Source organism: Salvelinus alpinus, chromosome 2 (genome assembly GCF_045679555.1).
Source record: "Salvelinus alpinus chromosome 2, SLU_Salpinus.1, whole genome shotgun sequence".
NCBI lineage: Eukaryota > Metazoa > Chordata > Actinopteri > Salmoniformes > Salmonidae > Salvelinus > Salvelinus alpinus.
The window spans coordinates 125,793,904-125,814,635 of NC_092087.1; the positions used below are offsets into that span (position 1 = coordinate 125,793,904).

The 20,732-nt window shown below is 45.8% G+C and overlaps 3 long non-coding RNA genes across 3 annotated transcripts; 2 read left to right on the forward strand and 1 right to left on the reverse strand.

The window, feature by feature from the left end:
• The first annotated feature begins 3,149 nt into the window (after positions 1 to 3,149).
• On the forward strand, positions 3,150 to 6,785 carry LOC139568635 (uncharacterized). Its single transcript, XR_011673636.1, has 2 exons — positions 3,150 to 3,693; positions 5,471 to 6,785. It is a non-coding gene; the product is annotated as an uncharacterized lncRNA (long non-coding RNA).
• A 354-nt stretch (positions 6,786 to 7,139) lies between these two features.
• Positions 7,140 to 17,575, reverse strand: LOC139568634 (uncharacterized). Its single transcript, XR_011673635.1, has 5 exons — positions 17,487 to 17,575; positions 8,846 to 9,257; positions 8,710 to 8,739; positions 8,500 to 8,610; positions 7,140 to 8,404 (listed from the first exon to the last, which is right to left on the reverse strand). It is a non-coding gene; the product is annotated as an uncharacterized lncRNA (long non-coding RNA).
• Positions 17,190 to 19,557, forward strand: LOC139568636 (uncharacterized). Its single transcript, XR_011673637.1, has 2 exons — positions 17,190 to 17,669; positions 17,922 to 19,557. It is a non-coding gene; the product is annotated as an uncharacterized lncRNA (long non-coding RNA).
• Positions 19,558 to 20,732: the final 1,175 nt, after the last annotated feature.

Here is a 20,732-nt window from a genome sequence, read left to right on the forward strand (position 1 = left end):
ATGTTTGTAATCATTAAGTTTTTCAGGATAAAAATGTTACAAATTAGAGCAAGTACAGGCAAACTGCTAGAGGAAAACCTGGTTCAGTCTGCTTTCCACCAGATACTGGGACATTAATTCACCTTTCAGCAGGACGATAACCTAAAACACAAGGCCAAATCTACACTGGAGTTGCTTACCAAGAAGACAGTAAATGTTCCTGAGTGGCTGAGCTACAATTTTGACTTAAATATCCGAGAATGGTTGTCTAGCAATGACCAACAGCCAATTTGACAGAGCTTGAAGAATTTAGAAAATAATCCTGGGGAAATGTTGCACAATCCAGGTGTGGCTCTTTAGAAACGTATCTAGAAAGACTCACATGCAGCTGTAATTCGCTGCCAAAGGTGATTCTAACATGTATTGACTCAGGATGGAATACTTTTCTAAACTAGATATATTAGTTATTCATTTTTCAGTAAGGTTTTACAAGTGTTCAAATTTCCCTTCCACTTTGACATCACAGCATATTTTTTGTAGATCGTTGACAACAAATGACAATTAAATCCATTTGAATCCCACTTTGTAACAACAACATTTGGAAAATGTGAGAAGCCTGAGAAGTAGAGTAGAGTATGACAGCTCAGCACACAAATAGTCTGTGAGAGGAAGGGGTAAGGTACTTTTTTACGCACAATGCTCTTTGGCTATGTAGTGACATCCGTTTGACACTGACACATACAGTGTGAACTGTTGCTGAGTTTCAATACCCTCATGTTTGCTGTTTGTGCAGTTTTGCATTTTGTAATTGTATTTGATGTGTCTATCTTTGTAATTACAGGCCTCATTTGCAAAAGAGACCTTGGTCTCCACAAGACTCCCTGTCCAAGTAAGGTTAAATATAAAATATAAGAAATAATACAATGCATTTTTACATAAGTGTTGGGAAACCCCTTGTGTGTTTGTTCTGTCAGTGCACAGCTTATTGCAGTGTGTTGCAGAGTGCAAAGTTCAGAGGATGTCCTCTGTGGATTGCAACATTTCCCTTCTGTTTGAACTATCTACACATCATCTAGACGTTTTTGTTAGTATTGTCTCTTCCCCGAATGAAACCCCCATCCTACCCAACATTTGATTACTGAACTTTACGCAGAACGTTCTCTTTGCCTGTTGCTATTTGTGGTAAGTTTCATCATAATAACAGTACAAAAAACATTATAGACTCTGGACCAGCTTGGAATGGTTTGGTTGTTTTGATTGGTTGATTTTCATCCTGTCTTTCCACTATATTCTTTTGCTTTTTGTGTGTTTGTTTTGCTTAAAATTCTGTTCTGTTCCCTGTGGGGATTTTATGCTATACTGGATACATTGTCACATTTACATTTGAGTCATTTAGCAGACTCTCTTATCCAGAGCGACTTACAGTAGTGAGTGCATACATTTTCCTACTTTTTTCATACCGGTCCCCCGTGGGAATCGAGTAACCCGTGGGCATACCAAGTGTTATGACTGGGTGGGTTTCTTATTTTTGTAACAGGATCCACCTAATGTTGCAGACAAGAGGAATTGCAGAATTCTGACACGTGGAGTATTTCTGTGTGTTGTCAGTATGACAAAGGGTCACACAGACAGTGCTACCCCTGGGTGCCACAAGACCATAGTAGCCTGTTGAGTTAAAGGCTAATTATCTGTGCAACTTTAAGCTAGCTTAATAACGTAGAGGAACACATTTTCAATGTTAAAGGCTAATTATCTGTGCAACTTTAAGCTAGCTCAATAACATAAAGGAACACATTTTCAATGCCAATAAGAGTTGCATTTACATTGAGAGTAATTTTGTGCAAATCAATGAATATCAGTATTTCATAGTTTGTGATGATTTACTTTACACCGCCACCAGGCACCACCCTTTCCCATGTTTGAAGGATAACTTTTTGTTGCGCATACATCCACCCCAACTTATTGTGATACAGAAATACAACTATATTGACAGACACTAGTTTGACAATGAGACAAGATACTGAGGACACACATACATAGTTGCAAACAAATAGACAGCATATCAACCTATCTAAGGAGATTTACATACAATTTACAAAAATACATCAAATGACAAATGGGAGGAGTGAATGTTTTGGGGTAATGTATATCAATATCTACACGTATCCTCTTTGGCTACACCTATACTACACCTATACCAAGAGGCCAACAAACGACAGATGAGGGAGAAAATATATACACATCAACATATTTACATTTAAATCTAGAATAAATAATCATATAGCCTACTGTGCAGGATTTACAAAAGCTCAACAGTGTACCAATGTCATATTTAGGCTACAATGACCTAGTTCACACGTTAAGTTTGTATGCACTAAAATCTTTACATAACAATTGTGGATTTATTTTCTAAGAAAAACCAATAAAAGGATCCTTAAATTGTATCACAACTGAAGAATGAGATGCATTGTACACCGTGGTGATCCGTCATTTAGGGCAGGTGGGGCAGAGCATCACATATTTAGCAAAAATAAAATACTAAAATGTGTTATTAAATTGCGTGCTTGCCTGATTTCCATGTTATTTTGGTATTAATACATGTTTGATTCGGTGCGGTATATTTTTCTGATTACATTTTGGGGACGGAACACCGCTTTCAGTGTCAACTTAAACAACTAATACCAGATATAAAGTAAGTCTTTCTGTGGAGAAATCACAGTCAAAGCGTGCAAAGAACTGGTTGAGCTCATTAGCTGGTGCCTCCACAATTCCCTCAGCTGAACGCCCAGCATATCCAGTTACGAGCTACATCCCCTTCCACACCTCCCCGATGTTGGTGCGAGCAAACTGTTGCTCCATCTTGTTCTTGTAGTACTTCTTACCAGCCCAGATCATTTGTTTTAGTTCCTTCTGTATCCCTTCCACGTTGACAATGTCACACCTCAGGAATGCTTGTTTGTTTCATAGTGAGTGTGTACTTAGTGTTTATTTTAATACATGGTTTGTTATCTGGGTAGCACTTCACAGCTCTCTGTGGAACGACATTGTCCACACAGAAGTTGATATAGTCAGAATGTTGAATAGAAGGTTTATATGACCACCAGAGGCATCAATGAATGTATTGCACACGGTAAACTCAAAGCATCCCCTCGGCGTTTCACAGCTTTCCTGTGACCATTTCCGTACCATGATGGTTTTGGGCTTCTGGCTTTGTTCTGTGCGTGGGTAGGAGGTGAATCATATTGTGGTTAGCCTGCCCTAAAGGGGAGAGGGCACTGAATAAGTATGCGTCCTTTACGTTAGCATACAACAAGTCAATAGTCTTATCATTACAAGTGGGGCATTTAACAAATTGCCTGTTGTTTGGGAGAACAGATTGCCTGTATACTATCCATGGCACCGTGAACTCACGGTGAAGGTAGGATGGTCTGAGTGAATAATGTCTTTTTGATTGTGATATGTCCAGCATTACACCATCTGGTGTTGATATAAAAACAGACTCCGCCCCCCACCTTTTTACCTTTACTGTGGCAGTCTATCCAAGCGCACGAGAGAAAACCCGTCCTAAGTTACTGATTCAACAGGTGTATCCTCTCCAAGCCAAGTTTCTGTGAAACAAAACAAGCTCCCATCACGAAAGTCCCATTTGTTTGCGGACAGCTCATCTCACTCGTTGGGCAGTGAGCGCAAGTTCCCCATGATAATAGACGGAAGGTAAGGCTTGCATTGTCTCTGTCTGTTCCGCACTCTCACACCTTTTCTGCGGCGCCGTCTCCTCAGCTTTATCTACGGTGGTAAATCCAGTCGAGAAACGGCGTTACGCCAGTGGATATATGTAATGGAGAATTGATAGACACTAACAATCAAAGGGCAAACAATTCACAGAAAGAAGTTACGAAACAATGAATGTGCACAAATTGGTGCATTCTGAAAAGAGAGACGCGCCTTGTGCGTCTAAGTCACACTGCCCTTAACAAGACATTTTCTTCACACATACTGTAAGCCTAAGGAATACTCTCACAAACAGTGTCAGGTCCAAAGCAGTATCCATTTCTGGAAAAACAGAAATCGACTCCAGTACACCTGTCTCCAACCACACAATCACACACAGAGAGGAAGAGAGAGGGTGTACTGGGGGAGTGCCTGCAGGTCAAGGAGACACCGGATGAACACTAGAGGGCGTGGCAGGAGCAGATGTGACACTGTCATCCCTGTGGCCCTCACAATGGGATTAGTCCAATGAGACAGGAGCGAATCAGACTGGTGTCTCATGTGCCATGACATTTTTTTAAATTAAATTGCGACTGCTCGACTAAAAAAAGCTGTCGACCAGCAACCTATCAACCAAACAATCGATCAGTCGACTAAATGGGGTCTGTCCTAGTGTGTACACTAGTAAAGTATGAATAATCAATCCCGTACCCAGTTCATCTTATCTCCATACGTGTTCAAATGGTTGATGTTTGTGATGAGATCTTTAAGATCCTGGAAGACAAGAATATATTCTAAATCAGATTTGTCCTCCCTGTCAGAGGCCTCCAGAGTCCCCCAGTAAACTTCCAAGGCCGTAAGGAACCAGGTTCTTATTCAGTCAAGCCTGTGCTTGAGCCCCACAAGCCCCTGGAGAAACCCTTTCGCAGCCTCTTTGCAGGCCCCATCACTCAGACCACCACTCCCCACCCTCCAACACAGAACTAACCAGATTCCCCCAGCGCTACATTAGGTCCTAAGGACGCCATTGAGTTGTCTGATAAGCCAGTGGAAAAACCCTTTCACAGCTTCTTCGCAGGCCCCATCAGCCAGACAACCTCCCCTGACCCACATTTAAAATGTGGGTCAAAACGGAAAAAAAAGTATTACTCAAGTTTTTCGTTTAGGCTATGTCATCATTGTCATATAATTCATGTGCAATGTTTTAGCTTAAAATGTATGTGTAATATGTTGATGCATTGGATAGCAGATGTAACAGATATACCAGCCACCCCACCCCTCTCTATATCAAAGCTGGGAGGAAGTTATGTAGTAAATAAACAGACACAGATGGCCTCGCTGTAACGTTAACCGAACTGCGGGAAAGCAGTGTTCGACAGGCAGCGGCGAATGACATTGCGGTGTTGCCTGTGTACCGGAGTCCTTCCTAAAAAAAAATACCAATAAAAGAATAAAGACGGGTTCCTGCAGATGCTGGAATGCCCACATGCAGGAACGCCCCAAATTGAGGGCCGCAATTACACCCTTCTCCAGAGAGGAGGGGGATTAAGGAGGAGGTTGAGGAGTTGGAGAGTGTGCGATTCCATTAGAATCATTAGTCACCTGCAAATAAGATTGCTCAGATGTGCGATTGTATTTTGTATTAGAATCATTAGTACCTTGTGTGCCACTCAGCAACCCTCGCCACCATCTCCAGGTTGACATCACCCTGCCACGCCCAGGACTTGGTCTGATCCCTGAGGATCTCTCCCCTCTTTCTCCCCTCTCCCTCCATCCCCAGGCCTCGGTTCCTTCGGGCCTCCCCCTTTACTGAGAGAACATCAGGTCCTGCAGTTGGACTCTTCAGCCCTGCCAAAATCAGGCCATAGACATCCTCACAGGACTCAAACTCCCAGGAGGCTGCAGGAGAGTATCTCACTCCCTTCAGTAATTCAGGTAGGAGTCCGTTCCAGGTCGGTACCCCCGGCTTTCACAACCTACCAATCCAAGCGATGGTACGGATGACCACCTCACACTGACGTACAACCAAAGCGACAGTATGGACAGATGAGGAGCAAAAGAGCAAACTTACGTGACAAAAAAACACTGCCAGACCTTTTTAAGACTTTGACACCACTGCAGTAAGTGCATTTGGAATATGGCTCATCATGTATGCAATGTCGGTCAATGGACTACACACCTAAAGAACTACACAAACACTTAAGCCTTAATATGAATGCTTTCACTCTAGTGTTTCTGGAACCGTGATAATCATCACTTATCAGAAGAGGAATTAATTGCACAATTGTGTAAAATGCTGAAGGAAACCATTGCGCAAAACCTAGTTTTCACTATTTAACACAGCCACAAAGTCATAAACCTTGCCCATTTTTAAATTTAGTCCATAATTAATTTTTATGATAGCAATTTTGACATTGTGACTGTTATCTAGCTACGTGGAAACCACAAAACCCTTAAGCCCACTTGAAAACAGTGTTACTCATATTGATATCTTTACTTAGCAACAGCTAATGGTACTGATAAATAGTCAGCCTGTCTCTGTGATTCATTGTTTGGGGATTTTACGTTAGATGAGGCATACAGCTCACAAAAATGTTGAAATGTTTTTTTGACATAATTAATCATGTTCATTGAATGTGATTAAAGCAGAAAGTAACATACTGAAACACTTAGCCAGTAAACTAGTAACACCTTACCCTTTCTCTCTTCCTCCACTCCTGCCAACTACATTTCCTGTTATTCGATGAGGGAACAATGGAGTGTTATTACAGTCAACTGGTCCTTATTCCCATTAGGAAAATGTTATACAAAAAATGTGCATGTATTGGTTCTCCCTCCTTATAGTAAGGTATATTATATGTTGAGCCTTTTCAGGATTTGGCTGTGATTACGATTAAACGTTTGTTCATAGTTTTTGTTTCTTTTGCATGTTAATTGTTTTTTATGATCTGATCATGAATTTTTCTCAACTTAGTATTTACAGTAACTCAAAAGTACATTGGAGTGCAATGAACAAATACACTATATATTGAATATACAGTACTTCCCCTGTATACTCTACCCACTTAAAGTTGAAATAAAACAAGTAAAATGTACAACTGAAAGTAAAGGTTTTCATGCCTTCAGAAAGTATTCACACCCCTTTACTTTTTCACGTGTTACAACCTGACTTTAAAATGGATTAAATGGAGATTATGTGTCACTGATCTCCACACACCACCCATAATGTCAGTGGAAGTTTGTTTGTAGAAAATGTATGTCTTTAGTCAATAAGCATTCAACCCCTTTGTTATGGCAAGCCTAAATGACTTAAGTTATCTGTAAGGCCACTTAATCGAGTAGTGAATTTGAAACGTAGATTCAACCACAAAGACCAGGGAGATTTTTCAATGCCTCGCAAAGAAGGACACCAATTGGTAGATGTGTAAAAAATTATAAAACCCTTTGCGTATGGTGAAGTTATTAATTAGGCTTTGGATGGTGTATCAATACACCCAGTCACTACAAAGATACAGGCGTCCATCCAGTTGAGAGGAAGGAACCTGCTCAGGGATTTCATCATGAGGCCAATGGTGATTTTAAAACAGTTACAGAGTTTAATTATTAATGGTTGTGATATGAGAGAATTGAGGATGGATCAACAATGTTGTAGTTACTCCACAATACTAACCCAAATGACAGTGAAAAGAACGAAGCCTGTACAGAATAAAAATATTCCAAAACATGCATTCTCCTTGAAATAAGGCACTTAAGGAATACTGAGAAAAAAAATCCAACACAACACATCACTGACTACCACTCGTCATATTTTCAAGAAATGGTGGTGGCTGCATCATGTTATGGATATGCTTTACTGAGCTCTTCAGTAAGGTCATTCTACTGTCAATGTTTGTCTATGGAGATTGCATGGCTGTGTTCTCGATGTTATACACCTGTCAGCAACGGGTGTGGCTGAAATAGCCAAATCCACTAATTTGAAGGGGTGTGCACATACTGTTGTATATATAGTGTACATCTTACATTATAATGTGAAATACATAAAATAATTAAGCTCTTTGCCAATGTACATTTCTCTAGCAAGAACATAGTCATTTAAATTAATGACATTACAGCAATCATACAAATATAAAAAGGTTTACCTTGACATAAACATTGAAACAGTATATATTATGTATAATACTGAATCACTTTGGTCACATTTTATTCAAACATCAATGTCCATGAAACATCTATTTTTGAAAATGTATTTCAGACTTAATCACATATTGAGTGATATGCATGGTTTTGTGGTCAGGTCAGACTCTATATTAATTAATCTAACAATTCATCTCTATCTGAGTTTTTTTGCTTGGATCTCTACTCCTTTCTCTAACCTGCTGCATTAATTATCTTAACCTGCTGCATTAATTATCTTAACCTGCTGCGTAAGTTCTCCTAACCTGCTATTAAAAGTCCCTTCCATATGGAAGTGGCATGAAAAGAGTTTCTCTACTCCATTAGCCTGCTTCTGACTGACACATCCTGTTTCTCTTTTGGTCCCGCCCCTACCACCTCACTAATGGGGAAGCCATTGTTTTCTGTTTGACTGTCGTCAAGGAGAAGGTTTGAGTCCTTTGCTCCACTCTCAGGCTGTAGCTCTTGCTCACACTGTTCCCCCTTCTTTCCCATCTTCCTGTTCATTATCAACAGGCCATTTTCTCTTGAAACATCCCAGCTGAGTAGAAAGGAAAAACAATGTGAAGAATGTGAATCAAAGTGTGGGTCCTTACAATGCACAATTAAAGTTTCTGTCGCAGCATTAATACTCACCATATACATGGCCATTGTGATGATGATCAGGAGAAAGAGTCCTCCTCCAATTCCTGTCCCCATTATCAGCTCTGTTTGTGGAGGAATGATGATCTCAGCCTGGACATCAATCTGGAGGAATACATTTTGAGACAATGAGTGACGATGGAACAAGCAATTTAAAAACAATTCTTATACAGTAAATCAGTTGAATTCCACAAATTGAATTACCTGTGTTTGGTGGAAGCTTGAAGAGTTATCCTAATGAGCAAATAAATACATCCAAAATTGATGCTTTTGGGAATCTTTGCTCAATAAATATTTATATCTTTGTTGAAGAAAGTTTTTTTTTTTACAGGAAACTTACCCTTGGGTCACTCGCTGTCTGGACATATCGTTTTTTGTCATAGCTGAGTTTGACAAAACTGATGAAATTGACTTTTTCTCTATCCCCAGTGAATTTCTTTGGCAAAGACAAGCTCTGTAGAGTGAGATATTGTTAGTATCAACCAACCTAACAAACACATTTATATTGAGATTTTATACAAAGGCATTAGTCACAGAACGTGTAACAAAACATATACTTAAACCCCCAAATGAACAAGCTTAGGGTGACAGAGGCAGTGGAGGCTGCTGAGGGGAGGATGGCTCATAATGGCTGGAATGAAGCAAATGGAATGGCATTAAACATGTGTTTGGCGTATTTTATATCACTCCACTGATTCCTCTTCAGCCATAACCACAAGCCCGTCCTCCCCAATTAAGGTTTCACCAACCTCCTGTGGACAGAGAATATATTTATATGCACACAAATAATTCAATATTAAACTGATTATGGCAATACTCAGTTTAGCATTAGTCATGTAAACACCTTTCTCTGATTATCTTAATCGGCGTACTCATGAGCGAAGTAAGCGTAAACCTATTAAAACATCTTATTTGCAATCTTTTCAAATTATTGGAACATGTAAACACCTTCAAAGGGATACTGTGAGAGAGCTATGCTACTGTACCTGTAGACTTCCAGTCATTGCGCTAGCCAACGCTAGTTAGCATTGGGTTGCAAAACGAACACTAACTCCCTTCGTACTGCACGCAGACACATAACAATTATTTCCACAAGTTCATCCGACTCTGGGTGAGTAGAACAAGAATCTTGCAGTATCCCTTTAATGGTGTATCTGTATCCTGTGGTGTATCTGATCTGCGCATTTGCTATCATGAGCACCGTGAGCATCCCTCTGTGGCGCGAGTGATGCGAGTCCAGAAAATCCTAACGTATGCATCTTAGAATTACTTTTCACATACAAACTTTATACACTGAGTGTACGAAGCTGGTTGAACTAATTTAATTTTTAAGGACACCAGCTCTTTCCATGATATAGACTGACCAGGTGAATCCAGGTGAAAGCTATGATCCCTTATCCCTTGTCTCTTGTTAAATCCACTTCAATAGGTGTAGATGAAGAGGAGGGGACAGGTTTAAAGATTTTTAAGCCTTGAGACAACTGAGATATGGATTGTGTGTATGCCATTCAGAGAGTGAATGGGCAAGACAAAAAAATCGAAGTTCCTTTGAACTGGGTATGGTAGTAGGTGTCAGGCGTACCGGCTTGTGTCAAGAATTGCAACGCTGCTGAGTTTTTCACGCACCACAGGTTCCCGAGTGTATCAAGAATGGTCCACCACCAAAAGGACATCCAGCTAACTTGACACAACTGTGGGAAGCATTGGAGTCAACATGGGCCAACATCAAGGGAAACTGCACCACCCGCAACCGCAAGGCTCTCCAGAGGGTTGTGCGTTCTGCTCAATGCATTAAAGGGGATAGCTACCCGCCCTCCAGGACACCTACAGCACCTGATGTCACAGGAAGGCTAAAAAGATCAGGACATCAACCACCCGAGCTACTGCCTGTTCACCCCGCTATCATCCAGAAGGCGAGGTCAGTACAGGTGCATCAAAGCTGGGACCGAGAGACTGAAAAACAGCTTGTATCTCAAGGCCATCAGACTGTTAAACAGCCATCACTAGCACATTAGAGGCTGCTGCTTATAGGCATATACTAGAAATCACTGGCCACTTTAGCCGCGACCGGGAGACCCATGGGTTAGGGGAGGGCTTGGCCGGCAGGGATATCCTAGTCTCATCGTGCACTAACAACTCCTGTGGCGGGCCGGGCACAGTGCACGCTGACACTGTCGCCAGGTGTACAGTGTTTCCTCCGACACATTGGTGCGGCTGGCTTCTGGGTTGGATAGGCATTGTGTCAAGAAGTAGTGCAGCTTGGTTGGGTTGTGTTTCCGGGGACGCATGGCTCTCGACCTTCGCCTCTCCCGAGTCTGTACAGGAGTTGCAGCGATGAGACAAGACTGTAACTACTACCAATTGGATATCATGAAATTGGGGAGAAAAAAAAAAAAAATAATAATAATAAAGATTTCACTGGCCCCTTTAAGGAATGGAACACTAGTCACATTAATAAGGTTTACATATCTGGCATTACTCATCTCCTTTGTATATACTGTATTCTATACTGTTCTACGGTATCTTAGTCACTTAATAATGTTTACATATCTGGCATTTCTCATCTCATATGTATTTACTGTTTTCTATACTCTCATTCACTTAATGTTTCCATATCTTGCATTACTCATCTCATATGTATATACTGTATTCTATACTATTCAAATCAAATCAAATGCATTTATATAGCCCTTCTTACATCAGCTGATATCTCAAAGTGCTGTACAGAAACCCAGCCTAAAACCCCAAACAGCAAGCAATGCAGGTGGCTAAGAAAAACTCCCTAGAACTCCCTATTCTACTGTATCTTAGTCTGTTCCGCCCTGACATCGCTCGTCCATATGTATATTGTCACGCCCTGACCTTAGAGATCCTTTTTATGTCTCTATTTTGGTTGGTCAGGGCGTGAGTTTGGGTGGGCATTCTATGTCTGGTGTTCTATGTTGTCCTTGTTTTGTATTTCTATGTGTTTGGCCTGGTATGGTTCCCAATCAGAGGCAGCTGTCTATTGTTGTCTCTGATTGAGAACCATACTTAGGTAGCCTGTTCCCATCTGTGTTTGGGGGTAGTTGTTTCCTGTTTTCTGTTGTGTGTCTGCACCAGCCAGAACTGTTTTGGTCGTTCTCTTTGTTATTTTTGTTATTTCAGTGTTCATTTGAATAAATATGGACACGTACCACGCTGCACCTTGGTCCTCTCCTTCCAACAGCCGTTACAGAACTACCCACCACAAACGGACCAAGCAGCGTGGTAACAAGGAGCAGCGCGATCTGGAGAAATGGACATGGGAGGAAATATTGGACGGCAAGGGACCCTGGGCACAGCCGGGAGAGTATCGCCGTCCGAAAGAGGAGCTGGAGGCAGCTAGAGCGGAGCGGCGACACTACGAGGAATTGGCTCGAGGTAACGGGCACGAGAGGCAGCCAAATATTTTTTTTGGGGGGGTGGGGGCACACGGGGAGATTGGCGGACTCAGGTAGGAGACCTGAGCATACTCCCCGTGCTTACCATGGCGAGAGAGTGACTGGGCAGGTACCGTGTTATGCGGTGAAGCGCACGGTGTCCCCAGTGCGCACGCATAGCCCGGTGCCCTACATCGCAGCTCCTCGAATCGGCCGGGCTAGAGTGGGCATCGAGCCAGGAGGGATGATGCCGGCTCAGCGCATCTGGTCTCCAGTGCGTCTCCTCGGCCCGGGGTATACTGCACCAGCCCTACGCACGGTGTCCCAGGTTCGCCAGCACAGCCCAGTGTGGCCTGTTCCAACTCCCCGCACTTGCCGGGCTACAGGGAGTATCCAGCCAGGATGAGTTGTGCTACCTCTGCGCTCGAGACCGCCAGTGCGCCTCCACGGTCCAGTGCATCCGGTGCCTCGGCCAAGGACAAGGCCTCCTGCATGTCTCCCCAGCCTGGTGAGTTCTGTGCCTGTGCTAAGCCCTAACCCTCCTGCATGTCTCCCCAGCCTGGTGAGTCCTGTGCCTTCTCCCAGAGCGTAGCCTCCAGTGATGATCCATGGCCAGAAGCCTCCAGTGGTGATCCATGGCACGAAGCCTCCTGTGATGATACATGGCACGAAGCCTCCTGTGATGATCCATGGCACGAAGCCTCCAGTGATGATCCATGGCACGAAGCATCCAGTGATGATCCATGGCACGAAGCCTCCAGTGATGATCCATGGCACGAAGCCTCCAGTGATGATCCATGGCACGAAGCCTCCAGTGATGATCCATGGCACGAAGCCTCCAGTGGTGATCCAGGGCACGAAGCCTCCAGTGATGATCCATGGCACGAAGCCTCCAGTGATGATCCATGGCAAGAAGCCTCCAGTGATGATCCATGGCAAGAAGCCTCCAGTGATGATCCATGGCAAGAAGCCTCCAGTGATGATCCATGGCAAGAAGCCTCCAGTGATGATCCATGGCACGAAGCCTCCAGTGATGATCCATGGCACGAAGCCTCCAGTGATGATCCATGGCACGAAGCCTCCTGTGATGATCCATGGCACGAAGCCTCCTGTGATGATCCATGGCACGAAGCCTCCTGTGATGATCCATGGCACGAAGCCTCCAGTGATGATCCATGGCACGAAGCCTCCAGTGAGGATCAATGGCACGAAGCCTCCAGTGATGATCCATGGCAAGAATCCTCCAGTGGTGATCCATGGCACGAAGCCTCCAGCGTCACCCTCTAATCCGGAGCAGCCAGAGTCTCCCTCCTGTCCGGAGCAGCCAGAGTCTCCCTCCTGTCCGGAGCAGCCAGAGTCTCCCTCCTGTCCGGAGCAGCCAGAGTCTCCCTCCTGTCCGGAGCAGCCAGAGTCTCCCTCCTGTCCGGAGCAGCCAGAGTCTCCCTCCTGTCCGGAGCAGCCAGAGTCTCCCTCCTGTCCGGAGCAGCCAGAGTCTCCCTCCTGTCCGGAGCAGCCAGAGTCTCCCTCCTGTCCGGAGCAGCCAGAGTCTCCCTCCTGTCCGGAGCAGCCAGAGTCTCCCTCCTGTCCGGAGCAGCCAGAGTCTCCCTCCTGTCCGGAGCAGCCAGAGTCTCCCTCCTGTCCGGAGCAGCCAGAGTCTCCCTCCTGTCCGGAGCAGCCAGAGTCTCCCTCCTGTCCGGAGCAGCCAGAGTCTCCCTCCTGTCCGGAGCAGCCAGAGTCTCCCTCCTGTCCGGAGCAGCCAGAGTCTCCCTCCTGTCCGGAGCAGCCAGAGTCTCCCTCCTGTCCGGAGCAGCCAGAGTCTCCCTCCTGTCCGGAGCAGCCAGAGTCTCCCTCCTGTCCGGAGCAGCCAGAGTCTCCCTCCTGTCCGGAGCAGCCAGAGTCTCCCTCCTGTCCGGAGCAGCCAGTCTCTCCCTCCTGTCCGGAGCAGCCAGAGTCTCCCTCCTGTCCGGAGCAGCCAGAGTCTCCCTCCTGTCCGGAGCAGCCAGAGTCTCCCTCCTGTCCGGAGCAGCCAGAGTCTCCCTCCTGTCCGGAGCAGCCAGAGTCTCCCTCCTGTCCGGAGCAGCCAGAGTCTCCCTCCTGTCCGGAGCAGCCAGAGTCTCCCTCCTGTCCGGAGCAGCCAGAGTCTCCCTCCTGTCCGGAGCAGCCAGAGTCTCCCTCCTGTCCGGAGCAGCCAGAGTCTCCCTCCTGTCCGGAGCAGCCAGAGTCTCCCTCCTGTCCGGAGCAGCCAGAGTCTCCCTCCTGTCCGGAGCAGCCAGAGTCTCCCTCCTGTCCGGAGCAGCCAGAGTCTCCCTCCTGTCCGGAGCAGCCAGAGTCTCCCTCCTGTCCGGAGCAGCCAGAGTCTCCCTCCTGTCCGGAGCAGCCAGAGTCTCCCTCCTGTCCGGAGCAGCCAGAGTCTCCCTCCTGTCCGGAGCAGCCAGAGTCTCCCTCCTGTCCGGAGCAGCCAGAGTCTCCCTCCTGTCCGGAGCAGCCAGAGTCTCCCTCCTGTCCGGAGCAGCCAGAGTCTCCCTCCTGTCCGGAGCAGCCAGAGTCTCCCTCCTGTCCGGAGCAGCCAGAGTCTCCCTCCTGTCCGGAGCAGCCAGTCTCTCCCTCCTGTCCGGAGCAGCCAGAGTCTCCCTCCTGTCCGGAGCAGCCAGAGTCTCCCTCCTGTCCGGAGCAGCCAGAGTCTCCCTCCTGTCCGGAGCAGCCAGAGTCTCCCTCCTGTCCGGAGCAGCCAGAGTCTCCCTCCTGTCCGGAGCAGCCAGAGTCTCCCTCCTGTCCGGAGCAGCCAGAGTCTCCCTCCTGTCCGGAGCAGCCAGAGTCTCCCTCCTGTCCGGAGCAGCCAGAGTCTCCCTCCTGTCCGGAGCAGCCAGAGTCTCCCTCCTGTCCGGAGCAGCCAGAGTCTCCCTCCTGTCCGGAGCAGCCAGAGTCTCCCTCCTGTCCGGAGCAGCCAGAGTCTCCCTCCTGTCCGGAGCAGCCAGAGTCTCCCTCCTGTCCGGAGCAGCCAGAGTCTCCCTCCTGTCCGGAGCAGCCAGAGTCTCCCTCCTGTCCGGAGCAGCCAGAGTCTCCCTCCTGTCCGGAGCAGCCAGAGTCTCCCTCCTGTCCGGAGCAGCCAGAGTCTCCCTCCTGTCCGGAGCAGCCAGAGTCTCCCTCCTGTCCGGAGCAGCCAGAGTCTCCCTCCTGTCCGGAGCAGCCAGAGTCTCCCTCCTGTCCGGAGCAGCCAGAGTCTCCCTCCTGTCCGGAGCAGCCAGAGTCTCCCTCCTGTCCGGAGCAGCCAGAGTCTCCCTCCTGTCCGGAGCAGCCAGTCTCTCCCTCCTGTCCGGAGCAGCCAGTCTCTCCCTCCTGTCCGGAGCAGCCAGTCTCTCCCTCCTGTCCGGAGCAGCCAGAGTCTCCCTCCTGTCCGGAGCAGCCAGAGTCTCCCTCCTGTCCGGAGCAGCCAGAGTCTCCCTCCTGTCCGGAGCAGCCAGAGTCTCCCTCCTGTCCGGAGCAGCCAGAGTCTCCCTCCTGTCCGGAGCAGCCAGAGTCTCCCTCCTGTCCGGAGCAGCCAGAGTCTCCCTCCTGTCCGGAGCAGCCAGAGTCTCCCTCCTGTCCGGAGCAGCCAGAGTCTCCCTCCTGTCCGGAGCAGCCAGAGTCTCCCTCCTGTCCGGAGCAGCCAGAGTCTCCCTCCTGTCCGGAGCAGCCAGAGTCTCCCTCCTGTCCGGAGCAGCCAGAGTCTCCCTCCTGTCCGGAGCAGCCAGAGTCTCCCTCCTGTCCGGAGCAGCCAGTCTCTCCCTCCTGTCCGGAGCAGCCAGAGTCTCCCTCCTGTCCGGAGCAGCCAGAGTCTCCCTCCTGTCCGGAGCAGCCAGAGTCTCCCTCCTGTCCGGAGCAGCCAGAGTCTCCCTCCTGTCCGGAGCAGCCAGAGTCTCCCTCCTGTCCGGAGCAGCCAGAGTCTCCCTCCTGTCCGGAGCAGCCAGAGTCTCCCTCCTGTCCGGAGCAGCCAGAGTCTCCCTCCTGTCCGGAGCAGCCAGAGTCTCCCTCCTGTCCGGAGCAGCCAGAGTCTCCCTCCTGTCCGGAGCAGCCAGAGTCTCCCTCCTGTCCGGGGCCCGCTGCGAGGGTCCTCAGTCCGGGGTTGGTGGCGAGGGTCCCCTTGGCGCCACCTAAGTGGGCCAAGCCAGAGGTGGAGCGGGGTCTACGTCCCGCACCGGAGCCGCCACCGCGGTGAAATGCCCACCCAGACCCTCCCCTATAGGTTCATGTTTTGCGGCCGGACTCCGCACCATTGGGGGGGGTACTGTCACGCCCTGACCTTAGTTCCTTTGTTATGTCTCTATTTTGGTTTGGTCAGGGCGTGAGTTGGGGTGGGCATTCTATGTTTTGTTCTATGTTGTCCTTTTCTATGTGTTAGGCCTGGTATGGTTCCCAATCAGAGGCAGCTGTCAATCGTTGTCTCTGATTGAGAACCATACTTAGGTAGCCTGTTCCCACCTGTGTTTGTGGGTAGTTGTTTTCTGTTGTGTGTCTACACCAGCCAGAACTGTTTCGGTCGTTCTCTTTGTTGTTTTTTGTCATTTAGTGTTCAGTTTATTTGATTAAATTTACTATGAACAGTTACCACGCTGCACCTTGGTCCTCTCCTTCCAACAGCCGTTACAAAGTGCAATATGTGCCATGTAAAAAAGCTAACGTTTAAGTTCATTGCTCAGAACATGAGAACATACTGTATGAAAGCTGGTGGTTCCTTTTAACATGAGTCTTCAATATTCCCAGTTAAGTTTTACGTTGTAGTTATTATAGGAATTATAGTACTATTTCTCTCTATACCATTTGTATTTCATATACCTTTGACTATTGGATGTTCTTATAGGCACTTTAGTATTGCCAGCCTAACCTCGGGAGTTGATAGACTTGAAGTCATAAACAGCGTTGTGCATCCCAGCATTGCTAAGAGCTGCTGTTTGAATGAATGCTTACAAGTCTGCTGCTGCCTACCACCGCTCAGTCAGACTGCTCTATCAAATATCAAATAATGTACTTAATTATAATAAACACACAGAAATACAAGCCTTTGGTCCTTAATATGGTAAAATCCGGAACTATCATTTTGAAAACAAAACATTTATTCTTTCAGTGAAATACGGAACCGTTCCGTATTTTATCAAACGGGTGGCAACCCGAAGTCTAAATATTACTGTTACATTGCACAACCTTCAATGTTATGTCATATTTATGTAAAATTCTGGCAAATTAATAGGCTCTATGCATTATACCGCCTCCAACGTTCTAATTTACTTCCGATCGGGTTGATGACTTCCGGAGCGAGTTCTGCTATTGTTTTTATCATTAGCTTACTAGCTATCGTCGATGCATTTCTGACTGAAATAGTTCGCAATGACTACGTTTAAATTACAGCCCCGCGAAGGAGGTGCTAATGAACATTGTTCATTGCCTCTGTGTTCAGTTTCTTCCAAATCCATCGTTTCCCGGTCGATGTAGAGGCTCAAAAAAAGGTGGTTGGTGGCAGTACGTCGTGACAACTTTGCTGTCACCAAACACACAAAGGTGTGTAGTACACATTTCGTCAAAAGTGACTTTGTTGAGCGACAATACCTAAAAAGAGGTGTTGTTCCTACTGTCTTCGCGTGGAACTGGCACATTCAAAAGAGACCTGGTGTTTGGGAAAGAAGACTGAAACCTCCTGCTCTGACTGAGGGGGATGAAGAACAAGGTGCGCTGCCTATGGACTGTGCCGTCTCTGATCCGGTCGAGAGCATGGGCCAAGCCGGTGTAAATGTACATGTGTTTATTTGCTAGCAGCAAAATAATCATTTGTTTATCTACGACATGTATCAATCGTTTGTGTGGAGCTTGTATTGGCTTTAATTAGGCAATGAGTAACAGGGGTGGGTGGGGGAAAGAAATCAAGTAAACACAGAATAGCCAGAATGCAAGATTGAATACAATGTTAGAGATGTGTAATTGATTAACTGAACTGTTGAACATTTGCTGAAATAATTTTTTTTAAACAAATCTATTCTACTGTAGAAGTTAACATTCTTCAGTGTGCAGTACTCCTGTACAGCCACTGGCTCCATGGCTAGACCCCTCTTCATCTCCATGGTCTGCATACCAGATCCCTTGCCATTCCGGGCTGCTGCTCTGCTCCCTTGTAGCAACCTGGACTTTGTGTGACATCTCGTAGGTTGTCTCTAATGCCTTGAGGTGGAACTGCTCCTGATGGCTAAGGACGTAAGCACACTAGGAAGCCTGAAGCCTGTAGCCATCTAATGGAAGTATTGGTGGAGAAGTGGCATTGGCAATCTTCACAATTTCACGGGTCTTTGGCTGTGGAAGCTGATTGGGCCAGTGCAAGCCGGCAGTGTTCTGTCCTAAGGCGGACTCAACCAGGGGCACGTCAGCTGACATTTCCATTGTTGTCACAAGAGGGGCAGTAAGTGGAGAAAAGTTGGCATACGTTTCTGATACGGAGAGAAGGTCCATGTCAGACATGTATCCATTGAGTGCTTTGTAGAGAGAACTTCTGCAAAACATTATAAAACCTTAACATCAGGTTGGAGAGATTACTATGACAAAGACTCATGTAACTTTTCCAGAAACAGCACAAGCCCGAAAGTTCAAATAAAATGAATTCAAATATACAGATTTATAGATGATATATTTACCCCCAGTCTTTGTCCCAAACATTTGTCATTATCATCTGGATACAATCACAAGAAAATGTTTTCTAAAATGTTTCCATTCTAGGAATCTCCAACTTACCTTATTCCATCAGCACACGAGTTAGTAGGTTTACAGAACTCTATTCCATCAACCGGACCTGGCTTCACACCCTAATTAACAAGGATTTACTGTTACATAGGCTGAATACTTTTCAGGTGCATTTTTTAATAGATATTGATAGACTCACAAGTGTTCTTGGCTTGTGCCAACGCTGTCTTGTGCCAACGAGTCTGTGCAGCTGTGAACTGGTGGTGCAGCAGGAATGTTTAGTTGAGAGTAGTGCGCTGTCTGGTTAAGAAGGGCCACCAGATGATTGCACAGAGCACTTCCTGCAACACAGGAGCAGTGGCTTTGGACCACTATCACTGGTACAGAGTGCTTTAACACCATCTGTGAAGATAAGTGAAGTGACTGAAGTGAGAAACAAGAATGACGCGGCCCATAAATAACAATAAACATAGTAGTGTCTAGTCTTCTTAACTAGGGGCTCATTTAACTATACAGGAATACAATGTGTCTCAGTAACACAATTACCAAACACTGCGTCAACAGATCTTTACCAAATAACCTGTTAAGTGGGCAATTCTAAATTGGGATTGGGACCCATCATTAATATCTGTCACGTTCTGACCTTAGTTCCTTTTTTATGTCTTTGTGTTAGGTTGGTCAGGGCGTGAGTTGGGGTGGGTAGTCTATGTTCTTTTTTCTATGTTATTGTATTTCTGTGTTTGGCCTGGTATGGTTCTCAGAGGCAGCTGTCGATCATTGTCTCTGATTGAGAATCATACTTAGGTAGCCTGTTTTCCCCATTTTGGTTGGTGGGTGTTTATTTTCTGTGTAGTGTCTGTTCACCTTGCAGAACTGTTTCGTTTTCTCCTCGTTGTTATTTTGTGTAGTGTTCAGTTTTTCAATTAAATTATGACGAACACTTACCACGCTGCATTTTGGTCCTCTTCTCCTTCACCAGACGAGTATCGTTACAATATCTATTTACTGATAAGATTAAACGTTGACACTGTCTCCAACACATTTTGACCATGATGACAGTGTCTCACAGGAGATGTTTAACAAGGTCCCTAGTAGCTATCTATAGCCTTTCCCTACTCTCATGCTGTGCGGCTTTTCACTCTTCCTCGTGGACCTGTGACAGGCAGCCCTCACGGTGATCTCCCCTGTCAATGTATCTTTGTTAGATACTGTGTAGAAGAAACATGAATAACAGAGACATGAATAACAATTATTTTCAGCTTGCAAATATAGCTAGCAAGCATAACTTAACCAAGCTAATGAAAATACACACATTCTCAGGTAGATTCTGTCAACGTTACATCATTTTACGAACTAGCTAGCTACAGTTAATAGTTAAATAGTTAACCTAGTAATATCATCAACCATGTGTAGTTAACTAGTGATTATGTTAAGATTGATTGTTTTTTTCTAGAATAAGTTTAATGCTAGCTAGCAACTTACCTTGGCTCCTTGCAGCCACAAGGTCCTTTTGATGCTGCACTCGCGTAACAGGTGTTCAGCCTGCCACGCAGTCTCCTCGTGGATTGCTATGTAGTCGGCCATAATCGGCATCCAAAAAGGTCGATTACCGATTGTTATGAAAACTTGAAATCGGCCCTAATTAATCGGCCATGCCGGTCGCTCCCTTTCGGCCAGAGGTGAGTGAAAGACACTTAAAAAGGAGAGGAGAAGAGTCATATAAACATTAGTGTAACTCAATACATCATCAACTATAGAATTTTCACTTGAAGAGTTTTAGTTTTTTACATTAGTTTAAGCAAATTCAGAAAATCTAAATAACTCCCTGAAAATTCATGAATATTGAATTGATCTTTGTCCAATGGTTTAGCTGCAAATGGTGTTATTTTCTTCAAGGTGTTGTAGGAGCGTCTTGATGTTGTCAACTGAAGCTGTAATGTAGATAAAATGCCATTCTCAGCTAGGCCTAACCTAATGTATTATTTTGTCTTCTGCTTTTTTTCAAACAACTCAATGGTGCAGACATTAAAGTAACTGTCCAGTGAAAATCTCACTTTTAAAAGTTAATATTCTGTTAAATTATACCCAAATAATGTTGTTGACTCATCCTATACTCTTATTTGTGCC